Below are 9,061 nucleotides of genomic sequence, written 5' to 3'. Positions count from 1 at the left end.
GTTCTGGGATGATCCATTTTGGTACAAATCCTGCATCTTTCCTCTTTTGTCCAGCGGAGGTGAACCCGTTCCTGCCTCCTTCTCCCGTGGTACCCAGACTCTGCTGCACTGGCTGAGCACTGGCGAGTGTCACCACTTGGTGACATTCAGAGTGAGAACAGAGAGAAACTTGGCAGCAGAGGAGGTGCCAGGAGGTCAAATCACTTCAATCCAGCTTTGGAGGTCAGCAAAGGAAGGACCATTAACCCAGCACAGGCAAGGCCACCACTAAACCATGTCCCCAAATGTCACACCTACACATCTTTTAAATCCCTCCAGGGATGGTGACTCAGCCACTTCTCTGGGCAGCCTGTTCCAGGGCTTGACAACCATTTTGGGGAAAAAATTTTTCCAAATCATAGCATCATTTAGATTGGAAAAGCCCTCTGAGATCATTGAGTCCAACTGTTCCCCCAGCACAGCCGAGCCCACCACTCAAGTCCCCAGGTGTCACATTCACACATCTTTGAAATCCCTCCAGGGATGGTGACTCAGCCACTTCCCTGGGCAGCCTGTTCCAATGCCTGACAACCCTTTAGGGGAAGAAGTTTTCCATGACAACCCTTTTGGGGAAGAAGTTTTCCCTTCTAACCAATCCAAACCTCCCCTTGGGCAACCTGAAACCATTTCCTCTTGTCCCATCACTTGCTACTTGGGAGAAGGGGCAGACACTTGGTCAGTGGTCAGCTGATAGCCCTGTGCTGTGCAATCCTCCCCTGGAAGATGAAAAGGAGGCTTGAAATGAGCTTTTATATCCAAGTGTGATGACTCACATGCTTTTTATCCATATTATTGACTTGCTACCTGTTGGAAGGCTCATTTCTTTGTAACTTGCTGGAATTCAGGGACAAAAGCCTCACACTCTGCCCTGCCACTGATAAAAATGTCACCTTGTCCCTTCACACACACCTGGCCTGCACCCCTCTGATTTCAGGAGGTTGTGGTCCAGCAAGTCAGTAGATGGGAAAAGCCACTTTATATCCCAAGTGAGGAGGGATTGTCCTGTGGATGGAGCAATGTCTCACTCATCCCCAAGGCAGACAAGCAGTCCTGGATAGTTTTACCTGCCTGTAGAGAGCCAATTCCATCAAAAGAGGGACATCTGAGGTCTCCCCACCTGGCCATGGTCACGTTCACCACAGCCCAGGGCTTGGGGGAGTGGAGAACCCCACGCTGCCCTCAGAGCTCCTCCAGACAAGTCTGGATTCAAGCACAAGCACAGAAATCAATATCCAGCCAGGAAAGGTGTTCAGCTCTCCTGGATCACAGCACTTTGCCCCTGGATGACCCTTTTTTTCCCTCAGTGCCTGCTGAGCTGCCCTCCCTCCCCTGTTTTGGAAGCTTTGCAGGTTTTTCTTACAGCAGCACTAGAAAAGGTCTTTTGTAGGTGCTGCTTTTGAGCCTCAGAAGTGCGAAAATTGATGGGAACAGCGGGGTTGTCCGACCTTTCCACACTTGCTGACATCCTTGATATTAACATGTGTTTGGGATGCTGGGGACCAGGAGGGGTCAGATGACAACAACCCATGTCTGGACCTGAATGTGAGAGAGGAAAAAAGAGCCACTTTAAGAAACACAGAGAGAAGCAAATATAAATTCCAAAATCAAGGAAATTGTAAAGATGCGGAGAGGAGCAGGGAATATTGTTCAGCTGGATGCAGGGAGACCACGTGTGCCCAAATCAGGATGTCACCACGGAGCAATTTATCCCTCCAGCCCTCCCTGGCCCGCAGGACAGAGGCGTGGGGAGCGCCAGCTCGGTCACTGTGTCTTCAGGCTGATGGATGGGACGTGGAGCAGGGATTTTTTTGTGTTTAATTAAGATGAAGGGGTGACAGGCACCACAGGAAACCTCCAGAAAATTGATTTTTCCTCACATATCCACCCACACAGGAACTGTTGTGTGCAGATGCCTGGCGAGTGTATTTTAGGGGATCTGCCTCTGTTTTCTTTGTCTGCAGCACTTAAAAACAGGCGAGGTTTGTGGAAATACCTAATGCTACTTCAAAAATTAATGTAGTATCTATATTTAAATTATATTTTTGGGTCTATTTTAGGTATTCCAGGGATGCTCCATCCCTCAAAGTGTTCAAGGCCATGAGGGCTTGGAGCAACCTGGACCATGGCAGGGAGTGGAACAAAATGAAGTTTCAGGTCTCTTCCAACCCAAACCATTCTGTGATTCTGTGATTTCATAATAAATTTTATATTAAATATGAAGATTCACACCCATCCAAAGAAAACAGAGTGCTCAAAGACCTCCATCGGTGGCGTGCAAGTCCAGAATGAGTGGCTTTAAGGAAAAGTGTGGCTATTTTGAGGAAACAGGGATATTTCAGTGTGTAAGAAGCTCTGAGTTTGCTGTAAGCACAGAATGTCTGTGGTGTGAAATTGCAGGGAGCCAGGATGAATTTTTCCAGGCTGTGAGGGGGAGGCCCAAGCCTCTGATATCTCCATTTCTGCTGTGAGCAGCACATTGGTGTAACTATAAGTGGTGAGTTGGTGCAGGAAACAGGGATTTATCCATGCCTGGATGTGCTGCAGGTGTGCAAAGAGCCAGCACAAGCTGTTTGTGCCTGGATTTGTGTGTGATGGATGCAGCAGAGGGGAGCGAGGGAGTTTCCTGACTTTCCCTCCCTCTTCAGACCATTCCTGATAATCAATCCCAGTCTGACCAGCATGCACTGCTGGAAAAGGCAAAAAATGGTGGAAACAAGGGAAATTTCACCTGCCTGGAAAATATCAGCTGCCAGAAGTGCACTGCAGCTGGAAAAGTGGTGTAGGGACATCAGATCCTGCGCCCAAAAGCAGATGCTGGAAGTGAACTGGTATTAATGACTGTGGAAAATCAGGCATGAGAATCCATAGGGGAGTTGGGCAAGTTGTTAATGATGTAATGAGATTCCCTGCCCTTCTTCCCAAACCCCCAGAGCTACAGCTCAGGTACCAGAGCTCAGGTTCTTAGTTCTCCAAGTCCATTCCATAATTCCCCCACTCCAGTATGATCCAAAATTTGCCCAAATCTATTTCCCTGTGACTTTCTCTGCCTTGCAAGCTCCTCCTTTCTTTCTGTATTCCCTTCACCTCCATCCCATGGCTGCCTGCTCTGCCTCCCTGCAATGCTGACAATAGCTCTCCTCTCTCAGACAGATGTTTCACCAAGCAAGTCACACATTAAAGGCTTCAAACTCCTTTTCACAAAATCCCAGAATGGTTTAGGTTGGAAAGGATGTTAAAAATCTTCTCATTCCACCCCTTTGCCATGGGCAGGGACACCTTCTACTATCCCAGGTTGCTCCAAGCCCCATCCAACCTGGCCTTGAACATTTCCAGGGATGGGGCAGCAACAGCTTCCTTGGCCAACAAATTCTATTGCCTGTTCTGGGTCAGTGAAGAGGATGAACAGGTACAAGGGATGAGACAAACAGCTCCCAAGTTGTATCCCATGTATTCCATTTCCCTGGGAAACCAGGCTGGGAATGCAGCCAGCCATGAGCAATGCTTCATAATGAATCGAGTGAGTGGTTAAACATACGAATCAAAATAAAACAAGTTCAAAACCCCCCCCACCAAGCTGGTTATTGCAGGCTCAGCACTCAGGACTGCAGATTTCTGGAATTACTGATCTCTGGGCAGCTCACTCTTACAGGGTTCTGCCACTTCTGACATCAAAACTCATCTCCAGTGCCCAGGAGGTAAAAAACCCCTCCTGCTCAATGAAAAATAGGAGATAATTCATTTGTCATGTCCTGGGGTGGCCCTTTCCCAGTCACGGGCCAGCTGTGCTGTTAACAAGCCCCTGCAGAAATTCCAGCAGCTGATCTGTGCTCTGTCACATCCTCCTGCACTCCGCTGATGTTAAACTGCTGCAGTTTAGCAGAGAAACACGGAATGGGTTGGAAATGACCTTAAAGATCATCTAAAACTCTCCTCCATCCTCCACTGGGCAAAGCACAGCTGCAGTCACCTCCAAGAGTGCCCACAATCAGGTTTTGTGAACTCCTACCAGTTCAGGACAGTCAAATACAAATACCCCAGCTTTATCCTAGGAGGATAACACAGAAAAGTCCAAAGGAAGAGCTTTTCTTGTGTATAAGCAACAATAAAAAAACTTAAGTCAGGCTAAATATCACCTTTCATGGAATAAAGGGGAATTTCTAGGTAGGAGCTCAGCACTCCCTGCTCTTCACTCGGGATTTGGCTTTCCAGCAGCCCATTCCTCATGGAGAGAGGGAGCAAAGGAAGGGCCACACCTCTCAGTGATCATTCAGTTGCTAAATCATGGGACTATGGAATGGGTTGGGTTGGGAGAAACCTTAAAGACCATTTAGCTCCACAACCTATTAAATAAATAAATAAAGCTCATCAGAGTGCCACAGTTCAGGCAAGAAGATCCATGAAAGTCCTAAACTGATGTCATGTGGGACAGGAGGAATGAGATGGCAATTAGCAGCTGCTGATGGCAATTATCAGTTTCTAAGCCTGAGCATCAATTCTACACAAAATAGCAGGGGGAAAAAAAGCTAAATGATGCAATCAATAAAGAACCAGAGGCTCAGAACACAATTAATGTCAGTCAAGGTGTTTTAAGGAAGGGGGCCTTGTCAAGCCAGCCTGATTATGTTTCTGAGGAGATAACAAGATTGGTGGTACTGGGAACAGCCTCAGTGTGAGACTTTTCTAAAGGGTTTGATTCATTTCCCGAAGTCGTATTAAAAGGGAAAAAATAAAAGAGAAACATAAATATCAAATCAATTAAAAGCTGGTCAAATAACAGATCTCAGGAAGTATTTGTCAATGGAAAATCATCGCTGATGCAGGTTCCGCAAGAAGTTTTGGGCATTGTTTTCAGTGATTTGGGAAGAAGAATAAAATCAATGCTGACAGCACTTCTACAAGGTGATGATTGCCTCTGAGGAGGGCAGAGGGATTCTACAGAGATTGGAATTTTAGGGGAAACTGGACCAAGATGAGTCAAGTGAGTCCATCTCAACAAAAATTTTTATAATCAGAACCAAGAAATGAGGCTCAAATTCCTTCCAGTACCTGAAAGGAGCTGACAAGAAAGATGAGGAGAGACCATTGGATTGACAGGACAAGGGGGAATGGCTTCACCTGAGAGAGAGCAGGTTTAAATTGGATATTAAGAAAAAATTCTTCCCTGGGAGGGTGCAGAGGCCCTGGCACAGGCTGCCCAGAGAAGCTGTGGCTGCCCATCCCTGGAAGTGTCCAAGGCCAGGTTGGACAGGGCTTGGAGGAACCTGGGATAGCAGAAAGTCTCCGTGCCCATGGCAGGGGTTGGAATGAGGTAATCTTGAAGATCCCTTCCATTCTGTGATTCTCCCAAAACCAAAGCGAATTAGGGAAGTTTTCATGAAGATAAGGCAATAAAATGCAGAATCTAAACGTTACCTGCGGATTTCTCTAGGAAAACTCTGCTTCCTCTGCTCCTTTCTCCTCATGGCACAAAACTCACATTTAAACTTGTAAGGAACCAGATCTCAGCTCCCCAAGGCCACTTCGCTTCCAAATCTTTGTCATCACCTTCCTTCCTATTTTTCATCCCAAAGGCAGATACTCAGGACACTTTCCTGTGTGGATTCCTCCATTTCATCACAAACAAAAGTTGTTACTTCACACAAGGTCCACATGTGCCTTATCTTCAAAAGTTCAGGGTGAAGAAATGAAGTGCAAAGGGCTTCTTTGTGCTCTATTTAACTTCCAGTGAAGTGATGATGATGCCTCAAAGCTGCCTCCTGACAGTCTTCTGCAATCCCTGAGCCAAACGCCAGCCAGGAACAGAAATCTCCAGGAAAGGAGCAGACAAACATTGTCTTTCATAGCTTGGAAACAGCTGTTCCTGCCTTTGGGCTGCACACTCAGGACTCACTGACCTGGTTCACCCATCCCTTGGTTTCTGGTTTATATCCCTGTGTCTGCTGATAATTGATGCATTTCTAATTGTTATTTAAATTCAGTTAAAGTGAATATTGGTAATTAATTGTCTCTTGCTTTGCTGCAACGATGGTACTGCCAGCAGAAATATCGAAAGTGGAGGCAAATTATGCAAATTCTTTAGTGAGAGTGATTAGGCAGGGGAGTTGTTTTATTCTTATTTTTTTCTAGGAGGCTTTTTGGGGGTTTTTTTGAGCTTGTTGCTTTTTTGTTCCTGGCATTGAACTTGCTGAACCTCTAAAACACCAACCTGGCATCTTTTCTTTAAACAGCTTTGGAAGGAGGATAAAGATGGAAATAAAGAGACATATGGTGCACATGAGCCTAATTCATGCAAAGTTGTTCATCCTGGGCAGATGGAAATGGATGTTTGAGTGCCTTGGCTGGAAAGTTGCCTTAAAACTCACCTTCTTTTTATTTTCCCTTTGTCATCAGCCTGGTTAATGAGCAGCTCCAAGGCAACTTTTCTTGCTACTCAGACTCTCGTGCAAATTAATTTTGCAGCCGTGTGTCTTCCCTGCCCCTCTTCTCCTGAGTTTGGATGACAGATTCATTTCTTGATTGGCAGCAAATGCAAAATACACACAAATATTCCCAGTGTTAATAAGGAAGCGGTTAATCTGATCTGGGAGACAAAGGGAAAAGGGAGGGAGAGGCATCAATGTGTCTGGGACTTCCCCACCACCCAATGGGATCTGCAAAACTCACCCTTGCTTCTCTTTTTCCTCCTTGCATGTCTTAATATCCTGTCTGAAAATATGAGCCTGCCCTAGGCACAGCTCACGTCAAATTATTGACTGCCTGGAGCTTGGGGGAATTTGTAAGAGATTCATCACTACCCTTTCTTCTTTTTCCTTTTTTAAATTCTGTTCTCTTTTATTTCCTTTCATCCTTCTTCCATTGCATCACTGATCCATCAGACATTGATCTTCACATAAAGGTGCAAAGTGAGTCGACAGACTCCTGCCACATTTTATTAAGCAGATTTCCACTGGGAATCAAAAGATATTAGATAAAAGACAGTGTTGCCAGTATCCTGGAATAATGTCCCCCAAAACCCTCCTCTGCAAGTGTCACCAAGACTCTGGATTTAAAGACCCTAAAGTAGTTAAAACCTTGAGAAGGGTCAGGTGGCGTCTGGTTGCATAAATCCCTGATGGCTTTAAACTGAAAGGGAACACGTTTAGATTGGATATGAGGAAGGAATTCTTCCCTGGGAGGGTGGGGAGGCCCTATCACAGGTTGCTCAGAGAAGCTGTGGCTGCCCCATCCCTGGAAGTATCCAAGGCCAGGTTGGACAGGGCTTGGAGCAACGTGGGCTAGTGGAAGGTTTCCCTGCCCATGACAGGGGTTGGAACTGGATGATCTTGAAGGTCCTTTCAAACCCAAACCATGATTCCATGATCTTTAACCACAGTTAAAGGATGTCATCAGACATCTGGATAGGATTTTGAGGAAGCAAATCCCTCAAGGAGGGATAATTCTTCCATGTTTCATCTATAGCTCATCATTTTATGTATTTTCCTCTGTTTAGCGGCCTAAAGGTATTTGGTCACCAACTTGTGCAAAGAGGATTTCATGGAATCATAGTCGGAAGGGACCCACAAGGATCATCAAGTCCAACTCCTGGCCCTGCACAGACAAGACCAAGAATCCCAACTTGTGGCTGAAGCATTGCCCAAACACTTCTTCCAAACTCACTTTCCCTCCTGACAAAAAAACAAAAGGTCAAATTATTAATAAATCAATAAATATGGTTTTTTGGAATACAAGATATTCAATGGGATATTAAACCATTCAAATACTAAACCCTGATCAGTTCAGCAGAAAATTCTCCACAAATCCCAGCACTGTTTTTATGGTTTAGCCTGCACAGCAGATGTCCTTACTCCAAAGCTGCTTGGAGTTTTCCAGGGATGGGATTATGGGGCTCATTCTTCTCCTGTTGGTTTCTTTTCCATCCTTTTGAAATTCAGAGGAAAAGCATTTCCTAAATGCAAGCACAGCTGGAATTTCCACTACAAGGTGAGAAAAAAAAAAGGAATTTATAGAGAGGGGGTTGTGCACATGGTAGATCCTCTGGGACTGAGTTGGAGGCAGTGAATTCTTCACCATTAATGTCCTTATTTTCTCAAAATATCAAACCAATTCAAATCCTTTTCCACTGCTGGCAGCACTGGAGTTTGGAAAATGTGGAACACAGCAGCAGCTCCTTGAATGTCCTTCAGAATGTGGCTTTGTTGCAACTACAGTTGTCACCTACACTTGAGGGAGAAGATGATGGATTTGTTCATCAGCTTCGTAATTCTGATGTTATTGAAATTACACCTGCAAAGGGAAAAGAGAGCTGGGTTACGAGTTTATGCCTTTGATGCATTCACAAGGTCCTTGAGCTGACACAGTTCTGCTGAATTTCCTCCCAGCTGCGGAATTTTGCATGGATTTGTCTGTGTCACATAGAAAAAGCTGGAAAAGTTGGCCTCAAGTGCCACATCCACACAATTTTTGAACTCTTCCAGGGATGGCGAGTCCACCACTTCCTTGGGCATCTTGTTCCAATGCTTGACAACCCTTTCCATGAAAAACTTTTTCCTAATACCCAGTCTAAACCTCCCCTGAAGAAAATTTCTGTCATTTCCACAGGGGACACCACACGTGAATTTTGAAGTGGCTGTACCAGCTTCTCCCACAGGAGAAGGAAGTAGGGGTTTGGTTTTTTCTTCCCACAGGAATTTGTTTTTTGGCCCTTGTGCCAGTTTGGCCAGATTTAGAAATATACCCTCTGAGAGAAGGCAGGTCACCACCCCTCCCCCACCAGGTTCGGGAAAGAATAAATTTTCCTTGAAGAAAAGTGAAGGAGATAAAAACTATTTATTTAACAAACACACGAGAAAAGGAAAATAATGCTAAATGATAAAATCTTTGACTGTGGAGAAAATACCTGGGAAAGTGTTCGAGTCCTCCCTTTGGTCTCCTCGGAGCTGGGGCTTGGCCCAGGGCCAGGCCCTCTGTGCTCGGTGGAAAGTCCTCCCGATGTGTTCTGATATTGAAGCAGTCCAGCAGAAAA

At 45.4% G+C, this 9,061-nt stretch overlaps 1 long non-coding RNA gene across 1 annotated transcript; it reads right to left on the bottom strand.

The window, feature by feature from the left end:
* Positions 1-399: 399 nt before the first annotated feature.
* Positions 400-8,978, bottom strand: LOC108449731. Its single transcript, XR_001866012.1, has 3 exons — positions 8,936-8,978; positions 6,402-8,322; positions 400-1,575 (listed from the first exon to the last, which is right to left on the bottom strand). It is a non-coding gene; the product is annotated as an uncharacterized LOC108449731 (long non-coding RNA).
* Between the last annotated feature and the right edge of the window lie 83 nt (positions 8,979-9,061).

Source organism: Corvus brachyrhynchos, unplaced genomic scaffold, assembly GCF_000691975.1.
Source record: "Corvus brachyrhynchos isolate BGI_N302 unplaced genomic scaffold, ASM69197v1 scaffold89, whole genome shotgun sequence".
Taxonomy (NCBI): Eukaryota; Metazoa; Chordata; class Aves; order Passeriformes; family Corvidae; genus Corvus; species Corvus brachyrhynchos.
The sequence above is the reverse complement of the archived record's forward strand: the minus strand, read 5'-3'. Positions and strand labels throughout refer to the sequence as shown.